Raw genomic sequence first — 13,796 nt, 5'->3', positions numbered from 1 at the left:
GCTCACGAGCGAGCCAGGAGGGGAGGGGGCCGGGCACAGCCATTAAGACAAGGACCCAGCCACTGGCTCCAGGACGGCGGGAGAGTCAACGGCCAGTAGACCTTGAGCTTCGGTATCCGCTCATGGAAATACAGGAGCTGCTAAGGGGCCCTCCCACAGGGGCCAGGACAGTTCCCAGGCTGCCCATTAAAGGTCTAAAAGTGGGCGGTGGCCCAGTTCCTGGGACTCCCAGTTCCTTCCCCAAAGTGGGTGGAATGACCCTCCACCTGTTAGCATATGACGTTAGGGAGCCCATGAAAACTAGCCACCCTGCAGCCCGTGGCCGATCGCCCTTTCCTAGCTGACCTGAGCTCCGAGGACGTGCTCTCCCTGGCCCTCTGAGACGGCGTGTGAGTCTCTCTGAATAAATCCACCTTTACTCCCCCGGGGCTCGCTCTGGAATTCCTTCCCGCGAGAAGCCAAGGACCTCACTTGGCGGGGCGCGTCCCAGGGGCTCAACCCAGACCTGGGACACGGCCGTCCTCTCGCCCCACGTGTCTTCCTGTATCACAAGGGCACACGCTGTTCGTCAAGGACCACTGGTCCAAACATCCACGTTCCCATCAAGACAGATAATACACGGGAATCGAACAAGTTTCCGCCTCCCGCTCCGGGGCAGCTGTGGAAACGGAGCCAGGAGCTGTTGCCCCTCAGCTGCAGAGCCTGCTTCGCTGCTTCTCGCCTGGGCCCAGCAGCTCCCGCCCCAGGTCTTCATGACGAGGGTCTCAGGACACTGCCTTTGCTTTTACACCCAGTGAAATTCGAAGTTAAGTGTTCGGTGCTTTTGAAGTGGCATCCGGGGGTGCGGTGGGTTTCTCCGCTGCTGATGGGCTGTCGTGGGGATTAAATACCCTGACACTCAGTTCTTAGAACCAGTCCTGATGCAGGGGAAGGGCTTTTGCCAACAGCTGTCCCTGGGCTCTCCCGTCAGGCTCGGAGGCCGGACGAAGCCATCGCAGCTGCTGGGCAACTGGCCGAGTTCTCCGTGTCCTCCCGGCCCTGTGAGCGCTTCCCAGGGCTTGGGAACATAGTCCCAACTGGGGCCCTGGCCCCGGCCCTGGCGTGTTTTAAAAGGTCTGCACGTAATTCTAATTCCCTATCAAGGGTGAGCGTCACAGGTCTAGAGAGCGCTTGGGTTTGGGAATGGAAGTGACTCCTTCCCCTTCGTCTCACCCGCACGGGGCCCTCACCACAGACATGCGCCACTGGAGGCCGACCCTGTTTTCTCCTGCCGTTGTAACCGGCTGCGTCCACACCTATGGGTGAGATTATTTTAGCTGAAAGAGGACTTGAGGAGTGACTTTGAGTGAGTCTCCTGACCTCCCCGCACACGCCGGTCCAGAAAAAGCACCTGTCGCAGGATGCACAGGGCATTTCAGCTGCTTCTCAGTGCAGAGTGCAGCGCTCGGGTGCTCAGCGTCACCTCCTAGATTTTTAAGCTGCAGCTGCGTCAGTCTTGTTTCTGTTCATCTACCAAGCCTTTTACAACAACACACGCCCAGGATGATCTGATGCATGGTACACGCACATTTCCTTTTGCTGCTCCTGAAATCCAGGGGAACGAGTCTCAGAGAGGGGGGACAGGGAAGTGCAGGAGGGCAGGGTTCCAGCGACGTCCCCCGGGCTGAGGACTGGAAAGCTTTCGACAAGCATTCATCAACAGAGGTGGGGCTCCTAACCAGCCCTTCACTCCTGCCCGCCTTCTGCTTGGGGAAACGGCCCTGCTCCGGAGAGATGTGAGAATTAACCGACCGCCCTAATTACCCACAGACGTGCCTCCCAGCGAGGGGCTGGAGGGACCAGTCATTTTTAACTACTTCACACGCACGTATTTATAGCCCTTTCAAATCATATGTTTTAAATACTAAGACAGACTCATCTAGGCAGTTTCAGCAGAAACCGTGTTAACTAGACAAACGCAAAACCAGAGTTCATCACGGTTTACAAAAGGAAACTCCTAGAAGCAAGGAAGTGCATTACATTTGGCCATTTTTATACCAACCACACCCACCCCATGTCCAAATCGTCAATTAAAACACTTTGTTTACAACTGTGCTGTGTGCACATGGTCTCGGTGCCCCTGGGAGAAGGTGGGGCTCAGACGAGGCAAGGAAGCCTCGGAGGTCCTCCTCGAGGCGGTGTCAGAGGCGGAGAAGCAGGAGAGGCGAGGCTTCCAGCGTTGGCCCGGGACCCCGTCCCCTGTGATAGGCGAAGACAGGGCTGCGTGTTGCGCTGTCTGTCCTTTAAAAGGCACAGACTTTGAGGTGCACTGGCCCCTGTGACCTTGTGGGAAGATTTGCGTCTCGATTCTTCTTCCCATTTCAAAGACGAGAAAGCTTCACGTAGCAGGAGCCCGCTTCTCACCCCCAGCTCAGACCTGTGCAGGGATCTGCTCCCTCCCGTCTCATCTCAAGACAAGGTAGTTCGAGGTGTGCCCGTCCGGGCCTGAACTCAGGCAGCCGCAGGGCGCCCAGACTCAGAGGGGAAGACGTGGCCTCTCCCTGCTGGCAGCTGTGGTCGCCCGCTTCCACGTACAGGCAGACAAGCTACACGTACTTTGATGCGCAAACAGACACAGATTATTATTCTAATAGAAAAGAACAAACCTGACCCTGTATTAGACCTGTTCCTTTGGCTTTAACCCTGAGCCCTGTTTTCTAGGCTTGGTCCTGCTAGCTCTGCACTCACATAAAGATAACAAAGTTGCAGGACAGAGAATAACGTGTTTTGTTGGATGTTTTGCAGGGGCACCATGAGCTGGCCCACCTGGACAGCTGCAGGAGAAAAGGATTCCCGCCCCAAGAAGTTTGCAACAACCAACCACACCCCCTCTCCTGGTTTTTATTTTGTATAAAAGGAGCCTGCATTCTGACTGGGAGAGGATGGCTCTCCAAGACATTAGCCTGCCATCCTCTCGGTCTGCCGGCTTTCAGAACAAAGCCGCTCTTCCTTGCCCCAACGCCTCATCTCCCGATTTACTGGCCTGTCGTGCGGCGAGCAGGACGAGTTTGGACTCGGTAATGTTACCAGCAATAGTGTTAACCCCACCCTCTTGAGGCCAGTTCTTGGAATTGTCCTGGTCGCAGACTCAGTCCTGCTCAGGACGGAGAAACTTGCGACGTGGCTGTAGTCTGGCCCACGTGCAGGTAGCCTTTGCCCTCTGGGGGCAGCTACAGTGTTTGTAAAACAACGCAGGCGTGTGCGTCAGACGCTGTGAGATTCTGTGACCCCGCTGTCTTCACCAGAGCCTGCGTGAGCCGCTCGTTTGCGGCTGGGGTGGTGGGGGGAGTGGCGAGAGGCCCCGATGCCTGTCCCCGCGTGCTAGTGCCCTGCGGTCACAGTGTCCTTTGTGCTGTTTCTTCCTCTTTGCCTTCTTTAAAAATATTACTAAGGAACACCAGCTTTTTAAAATGTTCCTCCGGACTGAAAATTTCTATATATCTGACGGTAGACTTTAGTAAGTTTTTATTAGACCTACCTTATCAATTAGGATAGGACGTCATTAAATGTCTCTTCTTCATACTCAGAATATTCCCTCTGTCCTTTTTGTCTGTCCAGAGCCAGGAGACGTGCGCTAGGCTAAAACCTGCTATTGTCAGCGAACGTCTGTTTCATTCTACTGAGACGAGAAGCCCCATGAAAAGACCGGCAGGGCCCCCAGGCAGGGCCGCTGCTCTCCTGCCGGCACCACCCGGCTCCCTGGCCCAGAGGCTCTCTCTCACTTTTCACCTCTGAACCGGCCAACTTACCCCTAAAGTTCTATTGGTTCCCTGAGCTCAGTCCTGATTGGTTATTTCCCTCACTCCTGATTGGTTGATTATAGTACTTCATTTGCATGGAGCTCACTCCTGATTGGTCCATTTTTACAAAGCTTGTTCCTAATTAGTCAACCTCTGTTAGACCTTATTTGCAAAGTGTAGACTGGCACCTATAAAGGCCTGTATAAACCTGCAGACGGGGTCCGGAGCTTGGAGTGTTAACTCCTCTGGGCCCTCTGGCTGGCGTGTTAACCTGAGTTCTGCAACCCGCCCAGTGCTGCTTGGTCCCTCGCCCGGATCCAGGTTGCTGTCACAACTGAGCTGTGACGTGTTTTTCTGCAACACTACTTGTTTCATGTGAAATCTCTCCTTTGTTGCTCCTTTGTTAGGTGGGTTGGTCTTAAGAACTCACATCCTCGTTGTGAATTACACTCTTTAGAATGACTGGTTTCATTTATTTTCTCTTTTTTTTTTTTTTGAACTTTTCTTTTGCAGTGAGTATAGGTCCACGGGAGGTTGGAAATGAAGCAGAGGGCGACCCCACATACCCTCGGCAGAGCTTCCTCCATGGTAACAGCCGCACAGTGTTGCCATCAGGAATTTGACATCAATGCGGTGTGCGTGCGGTCCTAGGTCTTTTTGTCACCTATGTGGATTTATGTCCCCACCACTGCAACGGAGACACAGAACTGTCCTGTCATCCCAAGTATCTCTGTCCTGCCGTCTCTTCTGAGTCACAGCCACCCCTCGCCGTGGCAGCTGCTGACCCCCGTGCCTCTGATCATACCCTTCAAGAATGTTGTGCATGTGGATTCACGTGCTACATGCCCTTGAGAATGCCTTCTTTCACTCAGCATAATGCCCTTGAGATCTAATAAAGTTACTGTGTATAATAAAAATTATTTGTTCTATAGCAGAGTTGTGCTGGATAGCACGCAGCTCCTGCAGTTTGTGTAACTCCTCACGGAGAGTGGTCCCCGCTTGTCCGTGCGGGATACGTCTCCAGGCCCTCAGCAGGTGCCTGAAACCACGGATGGTACCCAACCCCGTAAGTACATATGGGTTCCCCTACACGTACGTACCTTTTGGTAAAGTTCAGCTGATAAATAAGAGCTTAGCGGTAATAAAATAGAGGAGTTATAACAACATTCTGTAATGAAAGCTATGTGAATGGGGTCTCTCTCTCGGAGTATCTGACTGTACACACGGAACGCCTTTTCCATCTCAGCCAGCACTCACCTGCACTGTGGCTGACTTTCTTGTAGTTACAGGTGTGAACACACGTACCTCTGACCATAATTTCATTTTCCTTCTCCAGTTTTACAGAAAATGTGTTCTTACCGTAGATCTTAGCCATCTCAGCATACAAATCGCTTTTTCTTGTTAAGGCGACAGCTTTCCCCTTCTCGCTTACAGGAGGCACCTCACGACTTCTCCTCGGCCAGCCTGCAATGCCGGCATCTCAGGTCCTGCACTCTGGGGCCGATGCTAAGGGACTGACCAGGGTTACCTGGACACAAGCACCGCAGGGCTGGTTTGTGTTCCGGGCGGAGGACAGAACAGGGCAGTGCGAGACTCCAACGCCCTCCCCACAAGGGCAAGCAGCTTAAAACCTACGCATTGTTTGCTTCTGGAATTTGTCATTCGGTACTTTTGAACCGTGGTTGACACAGATATCAAACTCGGGAAGCAAAACTGTAAATCGGGGGAGACTACCGTGTTGAAGACTTTTGGTTCCTTCCTGTTTTGGCTGTTACCAGTGAGGCAGTGACGAACAACCGTACAAGTTTTCCATAGACACGAGTTTTCTTTCTTTTTTTTTGACGTGAGTTTTCATTTCTCTGGGTTCAATGTCCAGGAGTGCACTTGCTGTGCGTGTATGTTTAGTTTTGCAAGAAAATGCCACACAGTGAAAAAGAATGTGACAGTGAATATATGTATGTTCATGTATGACTGAAAAATTGTGCTCTACACTGGAAATTGACACAACATGGTAAACTGACTACAAGTCAATTAAAAAAAAAGCCTTAAAATGTTATGTACACCTTGTTGCCAAATGTTTTCACATCTAAGAAGGTATCTTGAAGAAATACGCAGAAATGTTTCCAAAGACTTTTGTAAATAAATGTTCGTCAGAGCATTAATTGTGCTTATAGGAAAAGATGTACCCAATAGAAACCTTTGGGTTTTCTACAGTAATAATAAAAAACAAATACTTTTTTGGGGGGTAGCTTTGCTGTTGTACATTCCTACCAACGAGTCGTGAATACAGTTTCTAGACACCCCTGCCACCGTGTGGTGTTGATGTTTTTAAGTTTAGGCGTTCGAATGGACACGTAACATCTCCCCGTGGTCTTACTGCGCATGCCGACTTCGCCTGTGTGTGTTGGAGTTCATACGTCCTCTCTCTGGAATGCTTGTTCAGGCATTTTGCACATTTTCTGATTTGCCTGATTGACTTTTTCACTGTTGAAATTTGTGGGCTCTGTATATATTCAAGATATGAGGCCTTTGTCAGGCATGTCGATGTTCCCTCCTTATCTATAGCTTGTCTTCTTAAAAAAAATTGAATTTCTAGAGCCGTTTTGGATTTACAGCAAAGTTATGACGAGAAGGCAGCAACTTTCTGTGTCTCCACACCTGCGTTCCCCGTTGTTAACATCCATGTTGGTGTGAGACACTCGTCACGATTAAGTGGATGCTGTTAACACGTCATTGTTAGCTGCAGTCTGCACAGAATGTTCTTCTCCGGTTGCAGGACCCCACCTGCGAGCCACGGGTGGCCATTCCATCTCCCTGGGCCCCTCTTCACTGCGGCGGCTTCTCAGACGTCCCTTGTGTGGACGGCTTTTGACGACAGGTTTGAGGAGTGCCGGCCTGGTGCTTTGCAGGTCTTCCTGCTGGGACCAGTCCTGTTTTCCTGGTGGTCAGACTCGGGGTGTGGGTGTTTGGAAGGAAGACCATGGAAGTGCCGGGCCACCTTCATCACGCCGTCTCCTGACCTGACTGTGGAGGCGAGGTCGCCCTTCGCAGGCTGAGGCACAGGGCCCCCCAAGGCCCCGCACCTCAAGCCCGGGGTCCCCAGGCCCCGCACTCCTGACCGGGCTGGAGGGCGCGCGCTAAGCCCTCACGTTGTACCCTCTGCTGGACGGAGTCCCGAGGCTCACGAGGGCAATGCGCCTGCTGGTGCGGGTCTCCTGCACAGGCGTCAAGTCGGAGCCAGCGAAGAGGCCCGTCTGGTGGCCCCCTGCGGGGTCCCAAATGTGAGCTTTCGTGTGCCCAGGACACGTCCCCCTCCGGGCACACCGGCGTGTTCCACCAGCCAGGACGCTCCCTGAGCCTCGGTTTCACTGCAAAGGCGTGATCGACGTGAGCCACAGGACTGAGCTCCGGCTGCAGCCCCTGCCTACCCTCAGGTCAGGCCCGTCTCCCGCCTCAGCCCTCCGGTCCCGGGGTTGGAGTTTCTCCCTCCGCTCTACGAGCCGCCGTCCTGAGCTTCCCCAGGGGCCCATGTGAGTCCCCTCATTAGCGCGGACCCCGGCGTGACCCAGGAGCCCACCGTGAATCGGGACAGACCCGAGGGAAACTGAAGACTTCGGAGCGTCCTTCCCGGGGCCCCCGGACCAAGCCCGGCCAAGTTCCTCCTTACCCAGCAGGCACAGGGGACTCGCCAACGCTGGTGCCCGTCCACCGCAGGTGGGGTGTGTCCGTCCGGCCCCCCGCCCCCACCCCGAAGTTCCTCTCTCAGCCCCTCTGCTTTGTTCTGTTAGCTTCAGAGGACGCCACCCTGCGCAGCCCACACTTGAGTGGCGCTCCAGGAGCTTCTGGAATTTTGACGCGAACTCTCTGTACTCCTTTGGCACAAGAGAGTTGTCTCTTTGACGTCTTGTTTGTTTATTCAGCGACTTATTTGTATCTGTCTGAGCTCATGGTTATTTATTTTATGCTTCGGGTTATACTCCAACGCTACTTTGTTTTGTAGTCAGATAGATTCAGCCAGCCGCCGGGTCCCTCTGACACCCTCCTGTCACTGTGTGTGTGTGTGAGCGCTGCCAGGGCTCCGTGTGCATGCTTCCCGTCTCTGCCTGGAACCAGACCGTCCTCCGAGGAGCCCTGCTGCGTTCTGCTGGGGGGTGGCATTAGGGACCCGGGTCCGGAGCCTGGGGCGCGAGCTGCCGCTGGGCCGCCCTTCCCTCCAGGCCTCCCGTCCGATGGAGCAGGGAAGCGCGCGTGCGTGGGCGTCTCACTACGGCGCTGTGGCCCCCTGCGCCTGTACCAAGCTAGGCATGAGTTCACACTGGGGTCTCCAGCTCTAACCCGTCGGCCACAGGCGCTCCCAGCCTCCTTCCCGGTCTGGGCAGGAAGCCCCCACTGCAGCCGCGAGGAGCCTGCCCTCACCGCCCGCCGAGCCTCCGCTCAGGCGTCCCGCTGGGGGTGTGTGTGGAAGGAGCGCGCGCTGCTGAGAGGGCGCGGCGGCCTCCCCACGCGGTTCTCACCGGCTGCCGGCGAGCAGCAGGTGTGCGGCCGTGCAAGGCGGCTCGAGGGGCCTGGCTGCCACCCTCCCTCCTCTGACGCCACCCAGAAGGGGTGGGGGCCCTTGCACCGAGGGTCCCCCTGCGGCTGCAGTGTCTTTCCCTGGGGCTGGGCTGGGATAGCGCGCCATCGACTTAAGGTTTCTGTCTTGCCAGGCTGCCCCCTTCCTCTCACCCTCCCTCTCTCCTCCCCTTTCCTCTGCGTGTCTGGTTTTCTGTCTCTCCCTCTATTTCTTTCTCTCTCTGTTTCTCTGTCTCTCTGTCTCTGACTCTCTCTCTCTGTCTCTGTATGTCTCTGTCTCTATCTCTCTTTGTTTCTTCCTCTCTCTGTCTCTGATTCTCTCTCTCTCTCTGTCTCTATGTCTCCCTGTCTCTGACTCTCTCTCTGTCTCTGACTCTCTCTCTGTCTGTGTCTCCGTCTCCCCAGCCGGGTGGTGAGGCTGCACGTCCGTGGGACTCTCAGCGGACACTCTGGGGCGGCTGCCGTCACCGACAAGCATGAACAGGGGTCTTTTGCCTGCTTCGTACTCAGCCTTCTTAGGGGCGGGGACACTCTCCCAGGACAGACCAGCTGTCGGCGTTGACGCTACTTAAAAGTTGTCACCCAGGGATCCTCGGAAACAAAGTGGGTGCGCTTCTGCCCTGAAATTCTGCAGAAGACGACGAAGAGCCCTCCGGCTCTGATGGTTTACACTCCTTCCGACGCTTAATACAATTATATTCACGAGCATGAAGTTAGTACCTCCTCTGACGGTTTGGAGAAACAGCAGAACCCAGGCCCACCCAGGGGGCTGTGCCACAGCGACTCAGCCTGACAGAAGTAGTGTCTGATTGATCTAAATGCCGGGGTAAATAACACGATCGGTGGCCCCTTCGTTCCTTCTTCTTGTTAGCAGAACAGAGAGCGTCGCTGGCTGATTTCAGGGCTACGAACACGGAGCCGCCCCAGACTTCAAGGTTTAATGCCCAGCGCCCGAGGGGGCGACTCCGCCTGCTGGTGGGAACGGCAGCTGGTAAGACGGACGAGGAAATTGGGACCACGGTGGCTGTCAACTAAGAGGCGCTGCCACGCGTCTGGGAAGAGGGAGGACCAAAGGAAGAGTCTGCGGGACGGCGGGGGACCAGCCCTCCAGGGAAGGAATAAACGTGCCGGGTAGGGTGGAGTTGACCGAGGGGATGAGCTGGGAGTCAGGAAAACAGTGAGAAAAAATCAACTGACAGCAACAACCACAGCGTCAGCAGGCCCGGGCTGACTCCGGCACGCCCTGCAAAAGACGTCACGAGGACAGGCAGGTCTCCCGGGGACGCACCGGGCAGCCGCGGGCCACCAGGCACGTGGGGTACCGGGCAGGACACAGATGCACAGACACGCACAAGGGGAGGCGGACGGGACCCAGGTCTGGCCCAGAGCTCCGCCCAGTCCTGAGGGGCCTGCTCACGAGGACCAGGGGACGTGGCGTCCATAGTCGGGTTGGCCAGGGACACGAACCCAAGACAGAGCAAGTCCCTGAGAGGCCACGTGGGAGGCCCAGAGACTCCAGCATGGACGCTCAGTGCAGCACCTGCGTGAGTGATCTGACTTGTCCTCTCCAGCTATGGACGTCCCAGCTGGCCTCTCCTTCCAGCAGAAGGCGCTTCATCCACATGGAGAGCCTGCTGCTCCGTGCGGCACCTGCGTGAGTGATCTGAGCTGCGTCTTCTGGGGACCCTGCTGCCACCCCCACGTCACACCTGCAGTTTCACCTGCACTTTGATGTCATGGAGACGGCTTCTCTCCTCAACCTCACAAACCAACCTCTGCTGGCTTCAGACTTTTCTTCCGCAGCCTCCTCACCTTGCTCAGCCCTCACAGAATTGGGGAGAGTTGGGGCCTGGCTCTGGAGGAGGCTTTGTCTGGAGGGGACCTTTGATCTGCTACCGACACCACTCAGACCTTCTCCGTGCCAGCAAGCAGGCGGCTCCGCTTTCTTATCCTTCGTGAGTTCACTGGCATGATGCGCTCATTTTCCCTCCAGCACTGTCCTCTGCATTCACCGCTTGGCTAACTGGAACAAGAAGCTTGTCTTGTGGCTTCGACATTCCTTCCTCGCTGAGCTTAATCACTTCTAGCTTTTGAGCTAGACTGAGAGACTTGAGACCCTTCCCTTCACTGAACACTTGGGGTCCACTGAAGGGTTATTAATTGGCCCAATTTCAATACTGTTGTGTCTCAGGAAGACGGAGGCTGGAGAGGGAGGGAGATGGGGGCCAGCTGGTCGGCAGAGCGGTCAGAACAGCCCGCATTTATCAGTTAAGCTCACTGTCTTGTGCATGCGTGGTTTGTGACGCCGCCAAACAATGACAGCAGTAATGTCAGAGGTCACCCCATTATTGTGACATCCAGATCAGGGAGAGACACCCGCCCTGATCCGCAGATAATTTCACGACCTCTGATGCCCCACAGAGCAGCGCTTTGTCTCCAGCGCCGGCCTCTCTCTCTCTCTTTAACGCCTCTGTGGTGGTGTGGTTCCTGTACAATGACCCACACGTACTTCAGGTGTGCACGTCGATGAATCTTGATAGATGTCGACACCCATGAGCCACGACCAGTCAAGAACGCTGACATTCCCACCCCTCCCCCAGAGGTACCCATATCAGTAATGAAGAGACTGGAAACACTGTGAGAATCAACAAATGTGAACGGAGACACAAAGCGAGCGTGTGCTGTTGGAACACGGGCACCGGCAGGCTCACGTGGCACGGGGCTGCTGCAAACCTTCCCCTGGTGAAAATCTCAGCCTCTGGCAGCACAGGACGTGAAGTGTGGTGAAGCCAGACGTGCTTGAGAACCCACGCGGAGCACGGAGCGTGGGCGAGGGGCTCACGTGCTGTTACGAGCTCCCTGGGGCCCTGCGTCCCGTTTGCTGTTGTGTCCTTGAAGTACCTGGCAGAGCTGCTTGGCTCAGCGTGCACGCCCTTAATGCTTGTTGCACTGAACGAACAGACGAACGTAATGGAAAAAGCTGCCTCCCGTTGAAGAAAGCAGACGTGCACTCACGAATTACAAAGGCAGCAGGAGACAGAAGAATGACCGACTCGTGCGGCGGTGCTCACGGACCCAAAACGTGTGGTCTGAGTTACGTGTGTTTTGTGCCAGGAGAAAGGGGGCTGGTTTAATGAGGGTTCATCACCCATTGACTCAGTCCCAGTCGGAAGGCCAGGAGTGGACCCGGCCTGATCCCTGCACCGTGGCGCGAGGGGTTGGTCGGCACCTGGCCCTTCGGTTCTGCGGAGCCCGTGGAAGACTCACGCCTCGGGGAACTTACACTCTTACCGTTTCCTTAGTTATTGCTGGCGAGTGCCTTGTGCCAGAGGCCAGATGGACGATGCCCTCGATCTGAGTTGAAGGCCTGTGCGGAGATTCAGGATGAACCAGGGCAGGCGCTCGTGAGGACTGAGCTGGAGAGCGGAAGAGACGCGGCCCCCAGGGGCAGCGGGAGTCGGGGCGGGGGCAGCCCTGCGGCAGAGCCGTAAGGCGCGGCATGTGCGGCGAAGGCCGCGCCATGGCCGCGTGGGTCCTCGGGGCTGGAGGAGCTGTGGCAAGACGGCGCCTGGGGGACCTCGGTCTTCTGTGCTGTGGGCAGCAGCAGCCTCCTGTGTGTGAAGCTGTGACGTAACGCGCCCCACGGACTTGCTGGAAAGAAACAGAATAATGGCCCCTGAGCGGACACCCTGGCCAAGGGGTGCAGGTTGCGGTTCGGAAACCTGGGTGGGAGAGCCGGGGAGAGCCAGGGTCTCGGGGCTGGGGGCCTGAGCTGCCTCGGGGAAGAGCAATCTGCCGCCGCACGAAGCACGGCTTCTTCGCAGCCAGGGAAGGGCCCCGTGACCACTCCCCTGCCTCCTCCTCCGGCCTCGCGTCTCAGAGCAGCAGACCAGGCTCTCAGCTTTGACCACATCCAATTGCTTCAGGCCCCCAGGATCCCTGTGTCGCTTCTGCCTGGACCCTCTGGCCGAACCTCACTGGACCTACCCTCCCGCCTCAACTCTGAAACTCCTACAGGACATTTGAACTAAGTTTTGGGGTGAAGCCTTTCTGACAGTTCGGGGAAGAGTTAACAATGATAAACATGCTGGCTGATTTTTATTCTGGATTAGTTATATCATTGGCTTCGAGACACCCCATTGCAACCATTCGCTTACACACGCGCTCAGCTCTTGGCCAGAGCGGTGATGGTGTGTAATGTGTAGTATTTAATCCCAAAGCACAGGGCTGGGCATCTAGAAATCTTTGTTACTTTCTGCTGTATCAGTGAATGAATGAGTCACAGCTTGGATGACCAATTTTTTTTTGGTTGAACTGCACACAGAATTCCCAGATGAGGTTGTCTGTGGAAATTCAGGGCTCAAGAAAGCTCCAGCACTTTGAGGAAATTCACTGATATTCTGGAAACGGGAATCGGGCATGCAGTAAGACTTTCACATCTCGGTGGAGAATTGCTTCATGGTAGATGGACAGACAGCGTCACCAAATTTATGTGGCTTGATTGCTTTGATTCCTGTGGCTCAGCCCATGGAAAAGAATGACCTCAGACAAAATGGATGGGCAAGTGGATGACTTCAGGGAAAAGTACAATGCCTCGTTTTTGGAGGAGGATCACCAGGGATCATGAAAAAGCACAAAGGAAAGAATTATGGTCACTCCACGTCTCGCCCTGCTGTAAGCAACGTGGCGTTCACGGCGTCCTGTTTTTGCTTACAGGAGATCCCACGGCAGGGCCGGGCGCCAGGGCAGACCAGCGATCAGCACGCAGGGAACAAGCTGTTCTGCTGGCTTCAAATCACATCTCTTGTTCTAGTGAATAAAGAAATAAATCAAACCAGCACAGAGTGTAGCTGGAGACGCGCAGCCGAGTAGCAGCGTGGGGAGCAGAAACTGCACAACGACGCAAGGACAGTGCAGAAATAAAAGGTGCCACCCAGGGGTGCCGTGCTGTGCCATCATCCAGACACGAGGAGGGGGACCACAGGGTCCCACAGACACCTACACGTCCCTGCCGCGTGTACGACCATCGTGAAGACTACACTAATTGTGGGATCCTTGGAGAAAGGGCCTCTGGACAGATGAGAAGTGTCCAGAGGGTGACTTCCACGGCCCCCTTGGAGCCTTCTTAGTGTTGGGCCAGACACACCTGTGCACCTGAGCGGCTGGCTGCCCCGGGCTCCTCTGCTCCCACAGGGGCTTCTGTCCCCGAGCTGTGCACCGGCAGTGTACCCCGTCCCTCATCCCTTCTGTGCAGTCCTGTGGGAAGTTTGTGGGGTTTATATAAAATGTTATTTGTTTATTGTTTTTAGGCAAAATCGCAGCGTCTCTGCTGCAAAACAGCTGGGAGGAGCCAGCCGTGTCCAGGTCTGCACCCCTCTCGGGGCTCCTTGGAAGTCCCACATGAGGCCCCCAGCCCCAAAAGAGCTTGCAGACTAAATGGCTGTG

Source organism: Camelus bactrianus, chromosome 36 (genome assembly GCF_048773025.1).
Source record: "Camelus bactrianus isolate YW-2024 breed Bactrian camel chromosome 36, ASM4877302v1, whole genome shotgun sequence".
NCBI classification, from domain to species: Eukaryota; Metazoa; Chordata; class Mammalia; order Artiodactyla; family Camelidae; genus Camelus; species Camelus bactrianus.
The sequence above is the reverse complement of the archived record's forward strand: the minus strand, read 5'-3'. Positions refer to the sequence as shown.